We start from the raw sequence: 27,355 nt of genomic DNA on the forward strand, positions 1-27,355 counted from the left end.
ACACACATTCAAATATTACCTGATTTCTTTTGTACAACCACTATCGGGGAGACCCAGGGGGAAAAAGCATCTATTCTCTCAATCACACCTGCATCGAGGAGACGCTGGATTTCAGTACTCACAGCATTCTGCACAGATAGGGGCAATAGACGTAATTTCTGACATACAGGTGTGACAGTCTGTGATACTTTCACTTTATGCACAAACCCTTTTGCGCAGCCAAGAGTGGCCGCAGACAGAGGAGCAGTGGCCATCACAGAAGCAGAGGTCATCGGGGTGGCAGGTTGGACAGTAGAGCCTTTAAAGCACAGACTCAGGCCATTGATCAAGTCCATGCCAAGCAGAGGAGTCCCAGACTCCACAATGAAGAAGGATGTTTTGCATGTGGCATTATTCCAGAACACAGTAACAAGTAAACAGCCAATAACTGGAATAGGAGCATGGGAGTAGGTCACTAGCTGTTGGAGGTAGTAGGTATTCTCCTTTGAAGTGCTTTTCGTAAAGGCATTTGGGCAGAATAGACACTGAGGAGCCTGAGTCCACACTCAGCTCCACTGGCACTGTAGTAGCAGTTGCAGCCTTAATGTTAACTGTGCATCGAATTTTATCAGACACATTGTAATCATGTAAGTAAAGAATCTGAACCTCTGGCATGTCAATTTCGCGCACAGAGCGAGTCTGTGTCGAATGGCACACTCTGGCGAAGTGTCCAATCTTATTACAGTTCTTACACTTAACTGAGGCAGCAGGGCCTTTGCAAGATGCCTGTCAGTTCCGCAGCGGCAGCAGGTTCGGCTGGACGTATGACCAGAAGGAGCGGTAGACGGTACAGAAGACGGTGCAGATGAAAAAGGCGGGTGGCGGCGTGCAGATGTTGCAGCAGACACAGCTTGCACAGGTGCTGAGCGATCGCCAGCAATTAACCTAGCTTGCTCACGAGCAGCTTCTGTCTGTGTAGCTAATGTGATGGCTCTCTGCAAGGTTAAGTCCGTTTCAAAAAGAAGTCTCTCACGTATGCGAGGATTGTTTACGTTTTCCACAAACTGATCACGCGGCATTTCATCAAACTCGCATGTAGCTGCTAGGTCTCGCAAAGCAGCAATGTACTGTAGCACTGATTCATGTGGGGCTTGTGCACGTTTTCGGAAAGCATGGTGCTCGGCTACTATGTTCCGACGTGGAATAAAGTATGTTTCCAGCGTCTTAACAGCCTCTTCCATCGTCTCACCTTGACCAGGCAGTGTGTAAAAGAGTCTCTGACCCTCAGTCCCAAGGCAATGTAGAAGAAGTGCACGTTTACGAACGTCCGGCCATGCCTTTGTATTCGTTGCCACCACTAGCAAGTAGTTGTTGAACATTTTCATCCATGTATGGAAAGGCAGAGCAGGTTCTCCAGGGCATTGCAAAAACGGTGTAGAAAAAGGTGTAGAAAGAGCCATCCATCGTAGTAGTGGGTAAGAACTCATCGCCAATTTGTTATGTTTGCATGTGTAAAGACTGAACTAAAGTTAGGCTACTGTATTAACTAATGAATAAACAGACACGGTTAATTCACACGGGTAATTCATTCTTCATTTAATCTCTTCTCCAACTCTCACTCTTCTTCTGCACGTTACATATTTACTATGCATATTGCGTTCTCGCCACCGACTGGCGAGTAGTCAGAACACAACACATATGGACACTGAAATGTAAAAAAATATTGCTTTTCAGTTAGCACTAAAAAATAATATACTTTCCATAACATGATTTGTTGTGATTTAGAAATGGAACTTATTTGTGACGGAACTGCAGTCTCATTCTGAATCTCAAAGGTGATCAAGGAAAGAGTTGCACTTTTTCAAGACGTGCTTTACATTCAGGTAGTCAAACAATTAAAATAAAGATATTTATTTGTTACTGTTACGTTCTCAGGCGTCCAGGGGTAGGAGGGAGTACGCAACAAAATTATAATAAAATAAAATGACCGGGAGGATGTATTTGAGCGCTATTGGAGTGAAAAATGATCGAACAAACCAGGTTTGAGGTGCAATAAGTGTATTTACAAAAATTACAGTGGCGGTGCTATTTACAGTTTTCAAACAAAAACTCACAAGACAAAGACACATGGGGTACGAGGCCAAGGGACCTGGGTGTTGCCAAATCAATTAAATTAACAAAACCAAAGAGCTAAAAACAAAATACATACTAACTGTTCACTGAACAAAATAATATATCTACTCTATAATCAAAAGTACATAGGTGGCAATCACCCCTTTCCTAAGGTGTCTAAACAATGGTTCACCCTATGTGCAGCAACAGTGTATAGAGGCCTCTGTCTTACCTGCCCCAGGGCCTACACACGGACAACTACATTCACAGGAGTAGGAGAACGGAGGAACACACATACACACAACAGGGTTCTCAAGCGAATGAGCAGCCAAGTCTAGCATCGCCCCCTATAGGGCAGCCAACACAGTTTATATAAGCAGAGGGACGTGATTGGTGGAGGCGGGACCAGGGCAATGATGATGGACAGCAGGGACAGCGAATGGAAATGGTTGATGGCTTCATCTGTAGAGTTTAAGGGGGAAACAGACAGGCATACATACATGGAACGTAACAGTTACAGTAACAGTTTACATTAGGTCACAATCAAATACAAACACGACTATCATTATAATTTGTGGCAATTCAAGCTTTCAATATGAACATTTTATTATTGTACTGTCCTCCAAGTAGTTATTAAACAGCAAACCATGGAAAATGGCCAAACACCTACACACATAATGAGCAATTTCTAATGGCATCAAAAAGGAAACCGCATTTAAATCTTTTGTACAAAATGTCGTGTCTAGGAAACGACAGAGTCCAAATCTTCAATTTGTCGAAAAACATCTTCGCGAGGGAAAAGACGACACCAGGCAGCAAGATCTTCAGGAAAATCAGACTTTATTAGCACACGTGCATAAAGCCGGATCAGCTCTCCAGAACTGAACCCCGACTGGCATTTGTACACCCATTTTATACACAGTTACTCCACCTACAACTCCTCCTCAAACCGCATTCTGGCAAATCACCCACACTTTTCTTATCGTAACTCCTCCCAACGCTCCTCCCACAACGTCATTGTGGCAAATTGCCAACGGTCCTTATGCTCTGCCAACTCTGTACAAAGTTCAGGGCATTCTGCCAACTACGTGTCCTCACTTCACCCCGCACCTGCTCTTGGCAAACTACCAGACCTCATAAAGTTCTGGATGCCCTCCCTCTAACACGTCATCCATACACGTCACTCTGTATCTTTCGCTTTTATAAGACAAACTAAGCAGCAGTAATCATTGAAAATATACAGACAAACTAAACATTTCATTAATATTCACTTCTAATATACTTTTCTAATATACAGACATACTAAACATTTGATTAATTATTCTCTTCTAAGGGAATAAATGTACGTAGCATTCTTTGCTCTCATTTCAACAGTTTTCACTGTGGTTTCTTGCGTTTTCATAAGCTCAGCTATAATTAATGTTCAAGGTCAAATAGATACACTTCTGGCATAAAACATTGAGAGTCCCGGAGAAATCAGCTGTACAGTCATATCTTGCTCTGCCCGTGTCCTTGACAGTTTGGTCTACACAGTACACAGTTCAAGACGGCCCCCCCCCCTGCCAGCTGGCTGGGCTCACTGTGTAATCCTAGCACAATTTAGCAGTTACTCAGTTTGAAACTATACAGGGTACATATCATACTTTAATACAGATATATTGATAAACTTTTAGCACACATCGTCGAGAGTTTTGGAGGAACCAGCCTGCTCACTAAGGCGGAGTCTGATTTTGACTTGTGATTGGTTATCATGCTTTTAGGAGGGAGATCTTTCGTTCTGTGAATTTTCCCCTACATTCCCCCCTTTCGGGGTCAAAACCTATGGCCCCGAATATCTCCCTTGGCCAACGCACCATACTAAGTTGGGTTCCTGCACATCCCCTGCTGCTATAGCAGCATCCAATTGCCTCAGACTCCTCAATATAACGGCGTTTCCATGGTTCCTCCAACACTCTCTGCACAAGTGCATCCCGCGTAATTTGACTGGCCATAGCCGTATCACAGCTGTATGTATTATCCTAAGTGACTCAACTATTAAAATTATCACACACTTCTTTTAATTTTGTTAACATGTTGATTCGTAGCACGAGGAATTGCCATAGTCCATGTAACAGGTGGGCTCCTGGATCCAACCAGTGGATGTGGTCTGCACGTCCCTCCACTGGTGAGCCGGCTTGCAATTCTCGTACTGGGTCCGCTGGGGCACTGTTGGTTCTTCTGGCACTCCCAGCTGTAAGCTGGAATAAAGTGACCCTAAAAAACAGGGCGAACACCCCAACCAAAATAACAACATACAACCCAGAAAAAACACTAGGCACGGAAATAAAGAACCATGAGACGCAGCTCAGGAAAAAACACAAACCAAAATACAAATACCGGGGACAACGTCCCTCACCCACAAGCTCACATGAGCGGGAAAATAAAATGAGACAAAGAACCTTTAGGAAGGCGTCTGGCTCTATGTGTTGCTACTCTAAGTTCACCAAGTTTACTTTTATTTTTACTTTGATTATCTACTCCAATTAGAATCAGATAAATACCAGCTATCATAAATACTACCCCTACCAGCATCATCAAAATTGCGCTGACTCTGCTGCCCTTTCCACTGATTGGTTTGCCCACCATTCCCTGGCCCTCCCTTCATTTGGTTCCCACCCATTTGTAGTTCCCCCCCTTGTATATTACCTTGCATGGCCACTGGGTGAGGGATGCCGGAGAAGTTGTAGACCACCGCTGGCGGGGCGCCATCGGGCTGCTCCATGGTTCAGGTGTGGGGGGTGCTTTTGTTCTTTGGCTTCCAGCTCCTTCAGCTGCACAGTAGTTTTCTTTGAATGTCTTTAGCTTGATCTTCCAGCTTTTTTCCTCTTCTCGCTGTCTCTACAGCGTGCGCCACATGATCCACAAACTCCCTGTGTGTCATGGTGTTCAGTCCCACCACCTCATCGAGGCGGCACCCCACTCCTGGTGACATCCCCTCCCGTATGGCTTTACGGCATTATGGGATCTGTTTGTGCGTCCCTTTCGGTTATCAGCCTCCACCTGCGCAGCACGTACATTGTCAAATGGCCCACTGTCCACTGCTGTAGGTTTGCATCTGGGCTCTGACAACGCCAGCCTGCTCGAATATGTCCAGCATTGTTTCCATCCCCACAACCTTCCCCAGGAGAGCCTTCAGGCCCCCGACAGCCAAGATTCGGCGCTCATCTCCTTCTCCAGCACCCTGAACCAGTGGCTCACTCCATTCTGTAACTCAGGGAGATTTGTTATTACATGTTGCATGCCCTGAGTGGACCAGGGAATGTATCGAGGTACAGCAGCCCTAATTAATAATGGCCCTACTATTTTGGGGAGTTCCTCCTTATCGCGAAACCGTATGGGTTTCTGTGTTGTTCTTGTTTTATTTAAAAAAAATAATAGTTCTGTATCACCCAGCTAAGTCCCTCTGCACCTGTTTTGACCCCCCTTCTCCACACTCCTCCTTCCCAAGGCCACACGTCATATGGAGGCGGAGTCGCCTCTTCGCTTCAGTTTCTACCCGCCGCCATTACGCTCTCCTTCTCCTCCGCATATTTTTCTTATCAAACGGCCATTTTGCCACCATTTTCTTAGTTCTTTTTTTGTTTCCACTTATCGGAGATAGTTTCTATCTCCTGTATACATTTAAGATACACCCCCACTATTATCTCAATCGCAGTTTTCTTTCCCTTTTTCATTTTCATATACTGCCCGTAATACTTTTATATTATTATCTATTTATTTATATTTTTTCCGCCTATTATTATCTATATTATTATGTCTTTAACCTTTATTTTCCATATTATTATCTATATTATTATATATTTTATCTTTATTTTTCCGCCAGAGCCTGTATTTTCTCCCGTTAATACTTTTATTCACTCTTTGCGTTTCTTATCTTACACATACATAAATAACGATTTTTACCTCCGTTGTCTCAATACAACGTTATATCCGCACACGCACAAGCATTCTAAGCCTCAGCACAGCGTTATTTTTACCTTTGTTGCCTCAAATACAACATTATATTCGCACAAGCCTTCGAAGCATCAGCACAGCGTAACAGTATTTTCTCTTACATCACAGCAATTTTTCTCTTACATCACACCTTGAGGTAACTACCTAGATATAGCTTGCAGGATCCCCTTTTTGGGTTTCTTTCCTTCCAAGTCTCTGGCACCTCTTATCACATAACTTAAAATCGTTAGCAGCAACAATATAACTTCAGTCCGCAGTATCAATATACTTTTTAGACTTAATACAAGTTCTGCTAAAAAAACATTTTCCAACACAATTAATAAATTCCCACACCGTTTACTCACAGTTCACCTCGCGCACGTTTCCTGAAAAGTTTGCTACGTTTTTCCCCTTAATTTAGTTGCCGGGTTAGTTATACGAGAGAATGTTGCCTCCGGCGTCCGGGAGAGGAGATCAGAGTCCTTGAATACTTTCATTCCCTGATAAGCTGCAGCTGCAGCCTATCAAAAAGTACTCTCCACCCTGGTCTCCAGTCGCCGGGAGCTTCTCTTTCTCTTTCGTATCCTGGACGAGCCCCCAAATGTCGTGTCTAGGAAACGACAGAGTCCAAATCTTCAATTTGTCGAAAAACATCTTCGCGAGGGAAAAGACGACACCAGGCAGCAAGATCTTCAGGAAAATCAGACTTTATTAGCGCACGTGCATAAAGCCGGATCAGCTCTCCAGAACTCAACCCCGACTGGCATTTGTACACCCATTTTATACACAGTTACTCCACCTACAACTCCTCCTCAAACCGCATTCTGGCAAATCACCCACACTTTTCTTATCGTAACTCCTCCCAACGCTCCTCCCACAACGTCATTGTGGCAAATTGCCAACGGTCCTTATGCTCTGCCAACTCTGTACAAAGTTCAGGGCATTCTGCCAACTACGTGTCCTCACTTCACCCCGCACCTGCTCTTGGCAAACTACCAGACCTCATAAAGTTCTGGATGCCCTCCCTCTAACACGTCATCCATACACGTCACTCTGTATCTTTCGCTTTTATAAGACAAACTAAGCAGCAGTAATCATTGAAAATATACAGACAAACTAAACATTTCATTAATATTCACTTCTAATATACTTTTCTAATATACAGACATACTAAACATTTGATTAATTATTCTCTTCTAAGGGAATAAATGTACGTAGCATTCTTTGCTCTCATTTCAACAGTTTTCACTGTGGTTTCTTGCGTTTTCATAAGCTCAGCTATAATTAATGTTCAAGGTCAAATAGATACACTTCTGGCATAAAACATTGAGAGTCCCGGAGAAATCAGCTGTACAGTCATATCTTGCTCTGCCCGTGTCCTTGACAGTTTGGTCTACACAGTACACAGTTCAAGACGGCCCCCCCCCCTGCCAGCTGGCTGGGCTCACTGTGTAATCCTAGCACAATTGAGCAGTTACTCAGTTTGAAACTATACAGGGTACATATCATACTTTAATACAGATATATTGATAAACTTTTAGCACACATCGTCGAGAGTTTTGGAGGAACCAGCCTGCTCACTAAGGCGGAGTCTGATTTTGACTTGTGATTGGTTATCATGCTTTTAGGAGGGAGATCTTTCGTTCTGTGAATTTTCCCCTACAAAAACCACAGGTTGATCATTTATATGTCACAAATACTTCCGCAACTGACACCCTCCCGTTTCCTGCTGAAAAATCCTTTGTGAACCTCCTAGCTCCTCCCACAATCACACAACATTCTTAAATAATGATTTAAGAATGTCCTTAAATCATTATGTACAAATATCACATACCTGTATATGTTCATTCACCTACAATCTGAGAATGTTCTGGTACCTGCCATATTTTTGTTCTGAGGAACAGATAAGCACTTTCAGTTTTAGTAGTAAACAATCTGAGCACTAATTAATATCTGCCATATTTTGGTTTAGTTGTAAAAATGGTTTTGAACAAGTATGCTGCTTTCTTTTGTGACTTTAGATGAACAGAATGGAATACTATACAACCGGTTATTTGTCCTCGAAGCTGTGTGAACTTCTTTACAACTGGTCCCTGAATCTAGTGGTCTTAGCAGTTAACACCCTCATTCAATATTTGGCACATTGAATACCAAACACAAGTGGAACTCCTGAATACTCCTCACTTATCCAAAGTGCAGAATATATTGTAAGTAATTTAATTTGCTAATTAATTGTAAGGCTCAATAAAAAGTTTATGCTAAAGATGGAGGTTCAACTACTTGAACTAATGTTGAATGCTACAGAGTACAGACATGGACATTAAGAATTGAATGAAAGGAGACAAATTTGATTATTTCTCCCACGGTTATTACACAAATGTGACGAAGACTAAAGAACAAAAACTAGCAAAACCCATAACACCAAGAACAGAAAGGACCCATAATTCTCAATAGGCCTCACTTATATTTGTTGGAAAGAGGGGGACAGACCCCTTTTCCTGTCCCATGCATAATTAATGTGACCCTAGGGCAGGACCAGGCAAAACTGGTCTGGTGGAATCAAGAGGGTGCTAGTTCCCTACAGCCCAGAACCGGTCAAGTTATAAAATTTGAGAGCCTACAATGCCAGAACAGGAGCAAGTGCAAGAGCCTTATTGATAATAATGTGAGCTTGTAAGCAGGCATGATGTATCACTTAAAACCATTTGGACCTCCTGAAATAAAGAAAATCAGATACACAGAAAATATGAAAATAATGAACAACAATTAACCAAGCAGAATAATATCAGACTTAGGTGGCTATCCCAGCATGCACAGGGACACTGAGGAATCTGGAGTAACTCTAAATGCAGGATAGACAGGTTCAGTGAAGGTGGTGTGGAAAGTGTGCAGGTGGGTCAGTGTGTCAGAGATCCCGTAGAAGGACAGAATGCCGGTTGGCCAGTCCAGGTACACCCCAACTCTGCGGGAGGTACTGGAGGGCACGCATACGGGACGCCACTTCCCATTGTGCCAGGGGTAACAAACGATTGTATCCAATTCCAGAATCCAGGACTTGTTACTGCGTCTAAGGGAATCCACACTGAACACTGAACCTTTCCTGCGGATTCCTTGATATGCGACTCCAATTGCAGTCCGTTCAAAGTAATGGTCTCCCCTGGTCCATTCCACCTCCCAGTAGCAGCGCCCAGTAAGACCTTCTCTGCACAGCACTTGGGGACAGAAGTCAAATCGCTCTGGGTGATCAGGATAAGGTTCCTCTTTCCCCTCTGATCGAGTCACTTTCCTGTTCCCCTCAGAGAGAATGAGCTCCTTATGTGCCGTGTTGGGGTCCAGTGCGAGCTGACAGGCATCTGCAGATGAGGAGGTCAGGAGAAACATCTCTGTGAGAACATAGTGGATCAGAACCGGGAGTTTTCCAAGCAGATTAATGATATACTTGTAGTGGCTACAATTATGTAACCATAGGGTTCCTCCCCAGGACAATCACGTGTGTTTTTTTAGGCACTTCTATTTGTTCTTTTTTCCGAGTGTGTGTGTTTGTGTGCATGTGAGGGAGAGAAGAGAAAGAGATAGAGAGCAAAAAAAAGATGATGTCACTGAACTCCACTGATGGAGAAAGAGAAGGGCGGTAGAGCAAAAGTGTACAGTAGAGGGCAGTATAACAGGACAAACATTCTTCCCTCTGCTCTCTCAGATTTAAAGCATTCAGTGCAGACAGACTTACATTTCCTCAGGCCTGGTTTGAGCCTGTTCTCTCCTCCATGGTCAACGCTGTAGGGACAGAAGGACAGACAGACTCTGAGACACACATACTGCCTGTGCATGTAGGGCTGTGGAGAAACGGGGATGGGAGAGCTCCAGATAATCAGGACTTTACTGATCAGCTGAAAGCATGTGGTAGTATCTTAAACATCTCAGTAGTTTTACCATCTCCACTACACTGGATATGCACCAGAATGCAGAGGGAGGGGTTTTAACCAAAGAGGAGCTCTGTAGAAACCTCTCTTGCACCATTTCTGTCTCTGTACCTACTTCAGTTTCTCCAGTCTACAGCTGGGGTCCTCCAGTGCAGCAGAGAGCGCTCTCACTCCTGACTCCCCTGGGTGATTGTAGCTCAGATCCAGCTTCCTCAGGTGTGAGGGGTTTGAAGACAGAGCAGAAGCCAGAGAAGCACAGCCTCTCTCAGTCACCTGACAGCCTGACAGCCTGTAGAGAGGAGAAAAGAGTAAACACAAATAATTATATCAACATGATCAAACAATGTATTATTCAGTAAACATTCAACAAACAATATAGTTTGTTGAATGTTTACTGAATAATATATATAATATATATGGCATCCTGGGCTGGAGGAGTGTCAACCCCTCGCCCCCTTGTTATAGGAGTCCCCCAGGGCTCAGTCCTCGGACCCCTCCTCTTCTCCATCTACACGAGATCCCTTGGCCCCGTTATCTCTGTTCATGGCATCTCCTATCATTGTTATGCCGATGACACCCAACTCTTTCTTTCCTTCCCCCCATCAGACACACAGGTCTCTACCCGTATCTCCGCCTGCCTGAGAGACATCCAGAGCTGGATGGGCAACCACCATCTAAAGCTCAACCCAGGTAAGACGGAGGTGATCTTCATCCCTGCTTTAACCTCTCCCTCTCCCTGATTTCTCCATCTCACTTGGGGATACCACAGTGACCCCTAGTGCAAGAAACCTTGGAGTGGTGATGGACAACAGGCTATCCTTCCCCAAGAACATCGCTACGGTGACCCCGGCGTGCAGGTTCTTCCTGTACAACATCTGGAGAATCCGACCCTTTCTTACCACCTACTCCACTCAGCTCCTTGTTCAAGCAATGGTCCTGTCCCGCCCGGACTATTGCAATTCTCTGCTGGCTGGCCTTCCAGCATCTGTCATCAGACCCCTACAACTGATCCAGAATGCTGCAGCCCGTCTAGCATTCAATGTTCCCAGAAATTCACATGTCACCCCCCTGCTCAGCAACCTCCACTGGCTGCCTGTTATGGCTCGCATCAAATTTAAAACTTTGGTGCTCGCATGCAAGGCAGTTAAAGGATCAGCCCCTGTACATATTCAATCCCTTATCAAGACCTATACACCAACAAGACCCCTCCGTTCTGCCACTTCGTGCCGTCTGGTGCCTCCCCCTTGCCACACCTGCACTTCACGCTCACGACTGCTGTCTGTCCTGGTCCCAAGGTGGTGGAATGACCTCCCGGTGGATGTCAGAACAGCAGAGTCTCTGACCTCCTTCAAGCGCAGACTGAAAACCCATCTCTTCAGGCTACACCTTTCCCTCCCCAACTCACAATCACCGTGATTAGCCTTAGACCGTAATGGCACTCATGTATAGATATCGTTACTTGTATAGGTATTGTTGTTTTTATTGGCTGTTGTATTGTTGTATTCTAGCTGCCAACTGTGGTATGAAAGTTGATTGTACTCTTCAAGGGTTCTGAATTTCTGTATGTTTACACAACATACTGTCCTCTCAGGTCCACTTTTGCACTTGTTCTTGTGTTTGATTTGCATTTTGTTGTACGTCTCTCTGGATAAGAGCGTCTGCTAAATGCCACGTAATGTAATGTAATGTAATGTAATATATAAAGTACTGCGGAAAAGTCTTAGGCACCTGTATAATATTCTGTACAGATAGGATTATTTAAATATTCAATTAAAGGTAAATAAACTTACTGTATATTTTACATTACATTTGAGTAATTAGGCAGAATAGTTAAAACTGAATTAAATCAATATTTTTTGTGACCACCCTTCGGCGTTAAAACTGCACCACTTCTCTGAGATAGCCAACGCTGTCCTGCAATTCTATAAGGCAATCAGCAGGGAGGTTGTTCCAAGCATATTGGAGAACTTGCCACAGTTCTTCTGCAGACTTTGGTTGGCTCCTTGATTCTGATCTCAAACAGCCTTGATCAAGTTTTTATGTAAAAAGTAGTCAGTTGCTTACAGTAATGTATTACTTTTTTTAATGAAATACCAAAATTTAATCTTTTGGAAAATGAATATTCGGAAATGTGCTCTTTTGTACTAACACACACACAAAAAAAACATTTATATAATAAAGTCTAGGGTGCCTAAGACTTCTGCACAGTAATGTATGTGTATATGTGTGTGTGTGTATATATATATATATATATATATATATATACACACACACACACACATATATGAAAAAATATGGAAAACCATCATTATTCTGCCCCTGATCATACCCCTGAATACACCTCTACACCAATCATCATTTTTCAACTCATTCAACTCATATAAACTAATTTTTGCTTGTCCAAGAATTTAATTAAAGAGCTGGCATTTTGCTCTTTGTTTTTGTTTATATGGGAAACCAAGGATAAAAGAAGAAAGTCAAAGAAAGAAGAATCAGCATTAAATGTACCACTCACCTTATAATCTGTAGTTTACAGTTTGGATTCCTCAGTCCAGCACAGAGGAGCTCCACTCCTGAATCTCCCAGGTCATTGTGGCTGAGGTCCAGCTCTACCAGGGGTGAAGAATCTAACTGAACGGCTGATGCCACAATTTTGCAGGACTCCTCTGTGAGATTACAGTCAGAAAGCCTGCAGAAACCAGAGGCTTCACTTAGAAAACAGCATTTTTCCAGCAAATTATTCTCCACTCATCTCTGTGACACATTCTATTCAAATTATTTTGGCAATGAAAAGGTAGCCAGCACTTTTTTATTTTGTACTGTAGTTGTTCAATAAACTCATCTAAAAACACAATTGATCATCAACAGAGAAAAATAATATTGCATGTGTGTGTGTTAAGTTAAAAACTGATGTAATTAATTTAGCCCATGCAAGCAACATTGGGCGAAAGGCAGGAATACACACCATTCACTCACACACTCATACCCTCATACCCACGGGCAATTTAGAGCTCAATTTAGACTCTCCAAGCAGCCTAACCTGCATGTCTTTGGACTCTGGGAGGAAACCGGAGTACCCGGAGGAAACCCACGCAGACACGGGGAGAACATGCAAACTCCGCACAGAGAGGCCCCAGCCGACGGGGATTCGAACCCAGGACCTCCTTGCTGTGAGGCGGCAGTGCTACCCACTGCACCATCCGTGCTGCCTCATGCAAGCAACATCATGAACATAATAATAATAATAATTATAATAATAATTATAATAATAATTATAATAATAATAATAATAATAAGCACACTGTGGAATGCTGGAAAGGGCAATGACGGCTAAACCAAGTATGGAGCTACACCCCCCCAAGTGTTCCCTTGTTATACGAAAATATGATTGCCTATCATTTCTCCATCTTTCATCTTTCCATCGCAATTTGCATTCTCCAACAGGCTCCAAGTGTTCTTTTACCAAATGGCATCCCGATCAGACTTTTAAAGATACTTTAAATAGATTTCTTAGTATAATTGTTTTTCTAGGCTAACGATGCTAAATGACCAATTGTTTTATAGTGGCCATGATTTTCAAGCTATTCACTCCATTCAGGTTTTGTCTTGTACAGAAAGTCATGGCCTTCAATGACATGATTTAAGGCCAAATGCAATGTCTGCAATTATTTACATCAGTTTTTTGAATTGAGACGCCCAGATGGGTCAATTTCATTGGCTCGCCATTCAGCCATTTTTTGATGCATCAACTATTGCTTAATTATAGATGATAGCCACCAATTGGATATACAGTTCCTGAGAAGATTTTTCAGTGTTTTTTTTGTAAATTCTAAATAGCGTGAAATCTAACCAGACGCAATTTATCGACCCAATAATGAGGGGGTCTTCTCTGCATTTTGGAAATCGATATACTACACAAAACAAGGTAATGTCAGTGTCATTTTAATGACAAGGGTCCAATACATTACATTACATTTGGCTGATGCTTTTATCCAAAGCGACCTACAGTTTATTTAGACTAAGCAGGAGACAATCCTCCCCTGGAGCAATGCAGGGTTAAGGGCCTTGCTCAAGGGCCCAACAGCTGTGTGGATCTTATTGTGGCTACACCGGGATTAGAACCACCGACCTTGCAGGTCCCAGTCATTTACCTTAAGCACTACGCTACAGGCCGCCCTGACCTGGTCCAGCAAACCAAATGCATAATAATACAATTTCAAAAAACTCTGAGAAACATTGATAGAATGTCCATTGTTTACTTAAAATTTCTCTAGAGGAATTACCATTGTTGTCCATTTTGCAGCTGCATACCTAAACAAAAGTACTTGCACATATGAATGCTATGTTTTGTACAGGCTCTCTGCAACAAGATACTTGTCTGGCCAGTATCGGTAATCCCCATCCATGAACAAAAAATACAGTATAATTTAAGATGAACCTAGAACCGGTTAGTGTTATGGTATTGAATTAACGACTGAGAAGTATTTTAGCTAATGAGATTACATTTGCAACGGTGTATAGTTTGTAAGGTTTTAATGAATCAATGTTTTCCTGCTTTACGAAACAGTAGCATTTTCAAGGAATATCTTGTCTCTCTAGCCGCTCGAGTATTCCTGAGTGAATATTTCTGAGGAAGACAGTGAAAACACCTTTGATCCACAATAGAGGGTATTTTCATTATCGAGACCCAGTTTTATATCAGTGATCAGAATCTAAATACATTCTCAAAATATTGTATTATTATTCAGTATGCTTATAAATAAGGAGCCAGCCTGCTTTTGAATAATAGATAGTATGTGAAATTGTGGAATGTATTAGTATACAAGATATTATGATTATTGTACTTATTTTTCTTGACTTATCTGAATTATGCCTGTTGTCAAAAGGGTTCAAGAATAGTAGGCTTTTAATTTTGGGTATGTAATCGTCAAACTTGCATTCAGAAAAGGGTGCTACTTTATGGATTAACAAGAGAGGAGCTCTTGAGTGAAAGGGAGCCTCTCTTGCACCATTTCTGTCTCTGTACCTACTTCAGTTTCTCCAGTCTACAGCTGGGGTCCTCCAGTGCAGCAGAGAGCGCTCTCACTCCTGACTCCCCTGGGTGATTGGAGCTCAGATCCAGCTCCCTCAGGTGTGAGGGGTTTGAAGACAGAGCAGAAGCCAGAGAAGCACAGCCTCTCTCAGTCACCTGACAGCCTGACAGCCTGTAGAGAGGAGAAAAGAGGAAACACAAATAATTATATCAACATGATCAAACAATGTATTATTCAGTAAACATTCAAGAAACTATATATATATATAGTACTGTGCTAAATTCTTAGGCACCTGTATAACATTCTGTACAGACAAGATTCTTTCAAAAATAATTCAATGAAAGGTAAATAAACTTACTCTACATTTCACATTACATTTGAGTAATTAGGCAGAATAGTTCAAACTGAATCAAATCAATATTGTTTGTGACCACCCTTCGGCGTTAAAACTGCACCACTTCTCTGAGATAGCCAGCGCTGTCCTGCACTTCTATAAGGCAATCAGCAGGGAGGTTGTTCCAAGCATATTGGAGACCTTGCCACAGTTCTTCTGCAGACTTTGGTTGGCTCATTGATTCTGATCTCAGACAGCCTTGATCAAGTTTTTATGTAAGTAGTCAATTGCTTACAGTAATATATTACTTTTCTCAAATGTGTTCTTTTGTACCAACACACACAAAATTAAAAATGAAAATAAACATGTATATAATAAATACACACACATGAAAAAATATGGAAAACCATCATTATTCTGCCCGTGATCATACCCCTGAACACTTATTTCATGTGAAAATATGATATTAAATTTATAAAATGTACATGATGTTGTTATTGTGGATTATTGTGTGATATTCTGTCTCTCAATGTTAAAATGTACCTATGATTAAAATTCTACACAGTTCCATTCTTTGTAAGTGGGCAAACCGACAAAATCAGCAAGGGATCAAATAATTATTGCTCCCACTGTATACACACACATATATTACAAAATATGGAAAACCATCATTATTCTGCCCCTGATCATACCCCTGAACACACCCTTTCACCAATCATCATTTTTCAACTCATAGAAAGTCTCATTTTTGCTTGTCCAAGAATTAAATTAACGAGCTGACACTTTGCTCTTTGTTTTTGTGTATATGGGAAACCAAGGATAAAAGAAGGAGGTCGAAGAAAGAAGAATCACCATTAAATGTACCACTCACTTTATAATCTGTAGTTTACAGTTAGGATTCCTCAGTCCAGCACAGAGCAGCTCCACTCCTGAATCTCCCAGGCCATTGTGGCTGAGGTCCAGCTCTACCAGGGGTGAAGAATCTAACTGAACGGCTGATGCCACAATTTTGCAGGACTCCTCTGTGAGATTACAGTCAGAAAGCCTGCAGAAACCAGAGGCTTCATTTAGAAAACAGCATTTTACCTAATATTTATATACTAAATAAATATTATCCACATTGTTTTGCCGATGAAAAGGTAACCAGCACAAGATGTATTCTAGTTATTTGATGGAATCATCCAAAAACATAAACATTTCTTTATTAATATTACTAGTTTTTGTCTATGCATAATTTTTTATCGAGGATCTGCAGACCATTCATTTTCCATATGCCTTATCCAGTTCCTTTTTGCAATTCTGTGGTAGGGATGAAAGTACTGATTGTAAATTTTCAGGGAACCAAACTGTCATATGACTTAATTTCACCTTCTTCATTTAAAATATAATTTACAAAAGACAATTCTATGATCAAACCATTGTTTTGTCAATATAGGTTTATTACCTATTTATATACCTATACTTGTATTGACCCCTATAATCTGTTGAGATATTTTTCTGGTAGATGATATTAGAATTATAACCAGTTTTGCATGGATTCCCTGAGAAATTTAGAGAAATCGAAATGCATTTGTTTTTTAAACCATTTGAAATGGACAGGATTCAGCTGTAAATATGCCAACATGCCAAAAGGGATGGGCCTGTTCAAGTAACCTATTACTGAACCAGTCAGGATTTGAGCAAAGTTTCCCAATAGTGATGATTTCACAGAATGATTTAATACTTTAATATTCAATACCCCTCCAGTCATATTTATTATACAGGTATGTTTGCTTGATTTTAGCTGCTTTCCCATTCCAGATAAACTGAAATATTTGTTCACAGAGTTTAAAAAAGGAATCACTGCGACTAGGTAAAGACATAAATAAGTATATAAACTGTGGGCTTACTAGAGAGTTCATTAGTGCCGTTTTGCCATATGGGCAATTCCAGCATTATGGATGTGACATTTGGATAGAAAATGACAAACAAAATCTTTCAGAAATATTACTCTTCTTACCTGATAAAAAGTTAATGCATATTAACATAGCACCCACTTGGCTGTAGGGAACGGCCCAAGAAATAATTTTCTAAATATTGTTAAGCCAGAAGAAATGTGCCAAATAACTTCCGTTATGAAAGTGGCACAAAGAAAACTGGTATAACTTTATAAGAACACTAAATTTTGAAGTCTAATGCAAAAAGTTTGATATCCATGTTGCATAGTAATTTTTATAACGTCTATACCTTCATCTTGCTTTTTATGAGGAGACAGCAGCTTTATTGATGTGACACGTCTGAAATGCACATTGGTTGACGGTCTACTTCCCAATCACATTTTATCATAACATTTGTTGTCATCTGAAATGGTTCTGAATGTCTATTTTGATATTGAGAAATCCATCAGAAATGGTTTTTAATGTTTTAGAGATGGCCGCCATATACTATTGATTTCATTAAGAATTTTTCCTGTTGTTAGCCTAAATTTAAATCAGATTTCATAATGGTCACAATCGACGGTTTGGTACAAGTTGAATTGGAAAGCAAGTAAGTTAATTATTTTTTCATGCTCAGGTTGGCATTCGGGGCGGCACGGATGGTGCAATGGGTAGCACTGCCGCCTCACAGCAAGGAGGTCCTAGGTTCAAATCCCCGTCGGCCGGGGCCTCTCTGTGCGGAGTTTGCATGTTCTCCCCGTGTCTGCGTGGGTTTCCTCCGGGTACTCCTACCACAGTCCAAAGACATGCAGGTTAGGCTGATTGGAGAGTCTAAATTGCCCATAGGTATGAGTGTATGACTGTGTGAGTGAATGGTGTGTGTGCCCTGCGATGGACTGGCGACCTGTCCAGGGTGTATTCCTGCCTTTCACTCAATGTATGCTGGGATAGGCTCCAGCCCCCCTGCGACCCTGTTCAGGATAAGTGGGTTAAGATAATGGATGGATGGATGGAGGTTGGCATTCTTGGAATTGCCCAGATATATTATTATAATCATTGCCATGCCATGGTTGCGTCTCACCAATGTTTTTATAATTATCTTTTAATAAGTTTATTATAAGTTAATTATTATTATGACACGTTTATTATTGATAGCTCACTCAAGTTCTCTTGAATGTTAATTCCTAACAGATCTATATCACCATCTGTCCATCTAATTGGCATGGTAATGTAAAGGTCGTATTTTTTAAATGTTATGTTTAGTGAGTTTGGACAGGAAGCGTATGTTATCTGCATACATGGATATCTTGACCATTAAATTCAGTACTGTCTCTGATCTTAGGTGCTAACATTTCAATAGCAATTATGAATAGATATGATAAGAGGGGACACCCTTGTTTTACACCCCTAGCTAGTTCAAAAATCTTACTATGATGGCCATTATTCATAATTCTGCATTTAGTATTCCTGTACATAACTAACCCATTTTAGCCCATGGTCCAAAATAAGAACTCCAGACAAAATTTTATCTTACCCTATCAAACTGCGTTTTAAAGTCAGTTATAAATATTAGGCCTGGTTTCTTTGAATTAGTGTCATACTATATTGTCTGAATTATCTGTCTTATGTTGTCTCCAATGCAATCACCTTGAATGAAACCCATTTGATCACAATGTATAATGTCTGAAATAACATTTTGAATCCTGTGAGCGATGTATTTGGCTAATATTTTAACATTACAACATTGTAAGGTTTCAATTTTTTTTTTTTTTTGCAACAACATACTACTACTAATAATAATAATAGTACGTATGCAGCTCTTTAACATAGTTATTTACATCTGATACCTTCTACTGTTGATATATAGTTTTAGTTCACAGCATTTTATAATCCCCCAGAGAACTTTAATTTAAAAAGATCATTGGAACAGTGATCTAGTCATTTTTAGTAACTTAGCAACACTTACATGGCCCTCCTGCAGTTTCTGACTACAGTTAGCAGCCTCAGCTGACCTGCCTCCGATGTGTTGTACGTCTTCAACTCAAATACATCCAAGACCTCCTGTGACATCAGCAGCACAAAGGCCACAGCCGAACATTGTCCTGGGTCCAGTGTTACAGTGGAAAGTTTTCCTGATCTCAGGGAAGTCTCGATTTCCTCCACTAGAGAGTTGTCATTCACTTCATTCAGACAGTGGAACAGATTCAGGATCCTTTCTGCTGTAGGTTCCCCTTTGATCTTTTCTTTAATCAACTGAACTGTGGACTTTGTTCTTGTCAGTGAGGCCAATACATGTGAGGTGATTTCTGCATCTCTCAGTGAGTCCCCGAAACTGAAGGACTTTCGCGTCTCTGAGAGTAATTGTCTGCATAATAATCCATGCTTATTCCTTTTCGTTCTCGGTCTTTTGTTTCTCCGTCTGCCTGCTACAAGTGAGCCGCTTTCTGGATGTGTCAGAAAGTCCTGGAGAAGTGAACGAGTGGACTCCAACGAGAGGCCAAGAAGGAAGTGGAGGAAAAGATCCAGATGTCCATTGTCACTCTTTAGTGCCTCATCCACTGCACTGCAGTATAAATCAGACAATGGTATTCTGGGGGATTCACCTGCATATGCTTCCTCTGAATCTGAAGTATCTGAATCTTCCTCATCCTCCTCTGGGTCCTCCAGAGACTCTGGACTGAGTAGATTTATGTTTCCATTTACACATGAATGAAACACAAACAAAGCGGCCATGTACTCCTGAATGCTCAGATGTACAAAGCAGAAGACCTTCTCCTGGTACAACCCAGAATCCTCTTTAAAGATCTGTGTGCACAGACCAGAGTGCATTGATGCTTCAGTGAAATCGATGTCACATTCACTCAGGTCCTTTTCAGAGAAGATCAGGGTTCCCCTTTTCAGGTGTCGGAAAGCCAACTTCCCCAATTTCAGGATGATTTCTACATCTGATGCAGACATGTTCTTTGAGTTTGTCTCATTCATGCTGCGGTACTTTTTTTTGTTCATATTCATTTGAATAAGCAGGAAGTGTGTGTACATTTCCGTCAGTGATTTGGGGATTACTTCTGTTTCAGCACCACCAGAAACTGTCTCTAGAACAGCAGCTGAAATCCGACAGAGGACTGGAATATGGCACATGATGTACAGACTCCTGGATGTCTTTATGTGTGAGATAACACGGCCAGCCAGGCTCTGATCTCTGAATCTTTTCTTAAAGTATTGCTCCTTCTGTGGGTCATTGAACCCTCGTACCTCAGTCACTCGGACAAGGTATTTAAGTGGGATCTGATTGGCTGCTGCTGGTCGGGACGTAATCCAGAGGAGAGCAGAATGCATAAGATCCCCGGCAATGAGATTTGTCAGGAGAGTGTCCACTGAGGTTCTCGTTGTTACATCACACCACGTCTCATTATTCTGGAAATCTAGTGGAAGTCGACACTCATCTAGACCATCAAAGATAAACAACACTTTGACTTTACAATCGAGACTTTTAATCTCATCCAGGGAAATATGATTTTGGAAAGTGAGTTTTGGAAAATAGTGCTGAAGAAGTTCCATCAGACTGAATTCTTTCTCTTTTTTCAAATTCAGATCTCGGAAAGGAAGTGTAAAAATTAAATCAATGTCCTGATTGGCTTTTCCTTCTGCCCAGTCCAGAATGAACTTCTGCACAGAGACAGTTTTCCCAATGCCAGCGATCCCCTTTTTGAGAACAGTTCTGATAGAGTTCTTATCACCAGGTGTGAGTTTAAAGATGTCATTGCAGTCAAATTGAGTCTCCTGAGAGGCCGGTTTTTTAAATTCTGTCTCAATCCATCTCATCTCATGTTCATTATTGACCCCCCCGCTTCCCCCCTCTGTGATGTAGAGCCGTGTGTAGATCTCATTCAGGGGGATGTGATGGTTCTCCTTTCGTAATTCATCAAATATGTCTGCAAACTTCTTCTTCAAGTCAGATTTTAGTGTCTGTTGGTCTTTGATTATGGCTTCATCTGTGGAGAGGAATTATGAAACATGAAACAATGATGCTAAAAATAAGATTAAAGATTATAAACTGAGCAGAACAGTGAGAGAACACAAAGATATCTGCAAAAGTAGCAGTATCAGTCTTATATTAAATCCCTTAAAATACTTTAGAATATTATTTTTTAAATAGCATGTTTCTATACATCCATAATAAATATTCAGATTCAAGTATTCATCACTTTTGTATGATGAGTGTGAGGATAAAGATACAGGACATTATAGAAAGACAAATAATGTGGGTCTTGTCTTGACAGTGTAAACTGCATATTAATTAATTTAATTTACCACAAAACAGCATCAATTATCATAAGCTTAGCATCATTAGCAAAATGTGGTGTCCACCATAAAGAATATTCTGTGAAAGCCTAGTGTCAGTGAATTATGAATTACGTTAAAATTATGTCCAGCAAAACTGTAAAACTGTCTCTGTAGTGGGTGTGGAGGCTGTGTGGGGATCAGTAATGATCAGTCTCAGCTTTGTCAGAAGTAGGAATCTTCATTTAAATTTTACAAACTGACATCTTGTCTTCAGGAAGGAATAAGCAAAGGAAACACAACTGTGATGACAAACATCAGCATGAACATACTTAAGCTACAGATGTTTAGAAGAAAAAGTATCTTACTTGTTTTTCTATTCGGTTGCTGGGGTGAGGCATCTATCTTTTGAAACAACAAACAGATCACAAATCAAAATGAAGTTCAGAGCAAGACTGATTTTGTCTGCGGGCCAATCCACAGCCACCACAGACACAAGACCAGCTTGAGTTCATTTGATCACTGACAAATAAATTAAAGGTACAATAGGTAATATCTATAATATCTAATGGTCAAGAGAGGAATTGTAGCAACAAACACCCTTATCTGTGAACGTTTTTTGCTCTTAATTGTGTTGTCGATAATTTAGTTATGTTCATTTAGACGGGTACATGTTTTCCCCCATCAATCTATACTCAATAACCCACAATGACAAAGTGAGAACATTTTTATATTTTTTAATACTTGCAAATTTATTCAATCTAAAACTGAAATCTCTCATTTTCAATTATTCAGACACTAAATTCAGTACTATGTAGAAACACCTTTGGCAGCAACCTACCCAATTCTTGGGTAGGTCTCTACAACCTTTGCACACCTGTATTTTGGCAGTTCACCCCATTATTCCTGGCAGAACCTCTCAAGCACTGTCAGATTGGATGAGTCTGTCAACTGCAATCTTCAGGTCTCTCCACAGAAATTCTACAGGGTTTAAGTCTGGGCTTTGGCTGGATTACTCAATGACAGTCAGAGACTTGTCCGGAATCCACTCCAATGTAGTCATTGGCTGAATGCTTCGGGTCATTGTCGTGCAGAAAGGTGAACCGTTTCTCCAGTCTGAAGTCACATGCACTCTGGAGCAGGTTCTTTTCAAGGACCTCTATGAATTCATCCTTCCCTCAATTCTGACCAATCACCCTATCCTTGGCACTGAGAAGCACACTGTAGCATCATGCTGCCACCACCATGTTTCACCATAGGAATGGTATTAGCCAGGTGATGAGCAATGCCTGGTGTTCACCAGACGTGCTTGGAGTTCTGCCCCAGGAGTTAAATTTTTCTCTCATCGGACCAAAGAATTTTTCCAAATGCTCTCAAAGTTCTTTAAATGTTGTTTGGCAAACTCTAAACTCTAAGTGTACAAAGTGCTATTGACCCAGGGAGTTATTGTGCACATTTTGACAGTTTAACATAGCATTGTCCAAAATTAATATCTTATTTTATAGTATAGTATATAATTCAGAATTTAGCTAGCTGAGTGAGATAATCTTAAACCAAAACAGGAAAACGTGGCAGGAACTTGATGTGCTCACCATTCATAATCAAACCCTGCCATGTTTGCATCATTACATGCTTGACTCCCAATGGTAATAAATGCAACAGCTGACTTAAAACTCAGAATTTCATACCTGTGTGCCTCCCAGCTCCATCTCAGCGTTTGTGGGCTCCTGCTTGGCTCCTGAGGTAACAAATATATTGCGCATGTTATGATAGTTTAAAAAAAAAAAAATTCCACTGTTGGTATGAAATACTTGAGGTTATGGAGGGGAAGAATCTGTGTTTTTTTAAATCACAAATTAAAAATGATAAAGCCTTCCTTACCAATATTATTAGGTTGGATGTTAACATTGAAATTAATGTTTCCAGAACACCCAATTAACTGTGGTGCTACAGCATTGTCTCCAGACTGAGCTGTGACAGAATGGCAAGACACTGATCTCAGATCAGCAGGCTGCTGCTCTCTGTGGTCCACAGTACTGCCCCTGGTCTGAGCTGTGAGGGAAGGAAGGAGAGAGGCTGATCCCAGATCAGTAGCCAGCATACTATGCTCCTCCCCTGTTAAAAGTGACAGCAGATTTAAGCAATACATTTCAAATACTCTCAGTAAAAATTCCATATTGATCATTAAAAAAATGAAATTGGTGATCATTTTCACCAATATTCAGAACAAAATTATTCCGGGTTTGTACATCTTGGTTAGTAAACTTTAAGGAGTATTTCAAGAGTACATGTACCCTGAACCAGATAGGTGGTGGTGTTGTTAAAACATAACACCTACAATCGCTTCAACACCAGTCGACATGTCAGAACCTTTTGTATCTAAACTAGGCTATCCTTTATTTCACAAAAAAATAAAAATAAATCAAACATTCACAAATGTGCACGCGTGTGTGATTAGTCCTATTGCCAGTTATTCTGTGGCAAAAATATGCGTCCTGTACAAAATAGAGCTATCCTTCACAAATAACAACTACTCTAAGGAACTTCACAATAGAATTTCGGCATTTAATATTGCAGAATTTTCTGCAATGCAAGTGTTTAACTTACTGGTTGAATTCTCCATTTCTTAAACATTCGTTATACACCAGCTATTCCTTCCATGATCATCCGATAGAGGAAGCTTGTTTTTACTTTCGCATTTAGCTGCGTACGGTTAGGTGGCACTGTCACAACAAATTATATGGGGGGGGGGGATAAGTTTTGCAAGGGGGATATAATTTGTTATGACAGCACCAACAATATTAATTGGCGGATTAGATATTTGCATTAAAGGAGTAACATGGTGGTAGGTCACATGTTCTAGGTTTTCAGAATGTTTTTTTTTAAAAATATATTTGCTAGTATAGTTTGCTGTTTCCCAATGTGAAGTGGCTTGATCATGTGCTGATAGAGAGTCAAATGCGTAAAAAATTAGAGCAGCATATCTGCCTGGTGTGAAAATGCCCTTAAAGCACGGATAAAAAAGACCAGGAGGAAAAGGTAAAACTACTGATTTTAAAATAATCGTTCTACCGTGGACGCGAAGCCTTCCAGATAGGATAGCTAGATATAGCCTACTGTACTTTTTCAGGTGATCCGGCTACATTTGGCTGAAATGTGAAATTGTTCTCGCAACTCGGATGTAGCCATGCTATATCCAGGTAGATGCTGAGCTGTCTTGGGGTTAACCTAGTCCGTCAAAACGTCTCTCAACCTATATTTCCGCCCCCTAGCTCTTGACGTCTAGATTCCGGTTTTACTCATTAGGTTGTTGCTAAGTAACTTCATTCTTACATTGACGAATCTTGCATTAGTCGAGTCAAGTCCGTAATTTAACATTTAAGTCCGTAAATTTACTTCACTGGCATTGTATTCAAATGAGCCAAGGAAGCGGATAATTTTCCCAGCAGTTACCGTGAATTAGGTTTGTTTGTTCAATTGGTGGACTGGTTTTCTGCTCTAAACTCAGCGTCCCAACAATGTTACGTCAGGGCGCTGTTTTTAAAAACCTTACGATATAGAAAGTAAAAATTGTATCGCTTGACAAAGAGGAAGCGACCAAATAGCTGTGTGGACGTTTGATTGGCAAGTTTGTTCCCTTTAGTTTTAAAAACTGCTGGATGAGTTACGTTCATAATAAGAATAAGACTACGACCTGCAATAAATAGAAATATAGGCTACTATGATTTTTTTAAAGAATAATGAAAGTTGAAAGATAAAACAAACGCCAAGAATTTAACTGATTTTGACGACGTAGCCTAGAGCTTGGAGCAAAAAGAGACAAGTGTTTTTATAAACCTGTACACATTATGTGTTTTGTTTGATACTTCATACGATGTTTTTTGTTCTTTTGTTATGACGCAAATGGGATTATACAGCAGATCAGCGGTAAACTCAGCAATGGACATACTATATGTAACGGTCGGAATTATTACCGCCGCCTTGTAGGGGTTACACAGTCCTTAGTCTGGGGAGGACTGAGTGGGACAGGATCTAGGTCCCCCATACCCAATACCTATAGCCTCAATGTTCAGGTGAGTGAGCAAGTTGTTTACTGTTTAGCAGCTTGGGCTAACGGCAGCTTCTTAGATGGGGTAAAGAGGGCTTCAGTAGATGGTTGTCTGAAGGGTGTGTGCAGTGTGTGCGAGGTAAGTGCTAAACTGACCTGACACCACCCCTACTTTCCCCAGGTCTAGCTAAACAGGTGAGGCGCCCCTACCCCAGGTAAGTAAATTAAATGCACAATTATAGCTGTTGTTCCCTCTAATGTTTACTCAAGAATAAACACAGAGCTTACAGAAAATTATTCAAGTACAAAATGGTTAACATCCCCTTGGGTCAAGAAATTCAAGATGGTAAGATTAAATCCCAAACCAAAGCGAAAATCTTTTGACAGCCTACTGGTATGCTACTCCAAACGAAACGCACTTTAGGAAAAAAAGATCCTTAACTAGCTGTTATCTATGCTAATTTGTTATTGTTCATGAAGGCGTGTCTGGCAAGTTGTTATTTTATGGATTCTGGACTTGCATGTGATTTATTGTGTTTGAGAATGTTTGCAATAAACTAAGTCTGTTAAGAAAGACACTATGACTTACCAAACGGTGTTTCCTGATTAGCCTACACTAATTGATTTCTGAATGGTTACAGGAAGTGTTGAACAGTGTTGGCCGATTTTAAGTGTAGCCTTTTACTTTATTTCTAAGAATAAAATTCTACAACAGAAGCCAAATAATAAATAAAGTCCTGCCTCGAATACAAGCCTGCCCCAAACAAAGGCCTGTGCTTTGTGCAGCCTAAGTAAATAAAAGACCCCGGACACAATTTGAGGATTTACGGTATACTAGCACAACGTAGCCCAAGTATGGTAGGCAAACATTTTCCACTATGGTAACAAAGATTGATAAAACACGACTAGCTAAAAAATTGGGTAATTTCGACAAGGACAAATCATCAGGCCGCCGGTCCACCTCAAAATTAACAGTATGCTTCTGGATTCTTTCACTGCAGTGCTTGTGCGTTTGATGTGCCCTGAGTTCTGTGACCTTCGCCGACATTAAAGAGAACTGCCACCTTTGCATGAGTTACCGGTTTAAGCTGGAATGGTCTTTTTGAATCGGGTGCAGCCTATTATTAGCCACCAGAATAAGTTAATTTGTCATTTAACTGACAGTTTTATCCAAAGCCACTGATAGTTGATTAGACTAACCAGGGGACAATGTCCCTGTGGCGCATTGTTTACATTACATTACATTATTGGCATTTGGCAGACGCTCTTATCCAGAGCGACGTACAACAAAGTGCAAACCCATAACCAGGGATAAGTTCGCTGAAAGACCCTAGAGGTAAGTACAATTTCAACTGCTACCTGTACAACAAAGATAAGGACAAGGGCCCTTTTTTTTTTTTTTTTTTTTTTTTGAACAAACAAACAAACAAACAGAGCAAAAGTCACCAAAGTTAACTATCAAAACACTCCTTACCTAGCCAACTAAAAATACCGATACACAAAGCAAGTCACAGAGACAACAATTAAGGTTCACAGGGAGGTAGGGAGGGATGGGGAGAGGTGCTGCTTGAAGAGGTGTGTCTTCAGCTTGTGCTTGAAGGTAGGGAGAGATTCTATAGTTCTGACCTCAACGGGGAGTTCGTTCCACCACCGTGGAGCCAGAACAGACAGTAGTCGTGAGCGTGAGGTGGAGGTTCGGAGAGGGGGAGGTGCCAAGCGGCCTGTGGAGGCTGAACGAAGAGGTCTGGCAGGGGTGTAGG

At 41.0% G+C, this 27,355-nt stretch overlaps 1 pseudogene; it reads right to left on the reverse strand.

Annotated features, from left to right (window-relative positions):
• Nucleotides 1-24,205, reverse strand: part of LOC133112120 (NACHT, LRR and PYD domains-containing protein 12-like) — a 107,344-nt pseudogene extending 83,139 nt beyond the window's left edge.
• Between the last annotated feature and the right edge of the window lie 3,150 nt (nucleotides 24,206-27,355).

Source organism: Conger conger, chromosome 2, assembly GCF_963514075.1.
Source record: "Conger conger chromosome 2, fConCon1.1, whole genome shotgun sequence".
Classification (NCBI taxonomy): domain Eukaryota; kingdom Metazoa; phylum Chordata; class Actinopteri; order Anguilliformes; family Congridae; genus Conger; species Conger conger.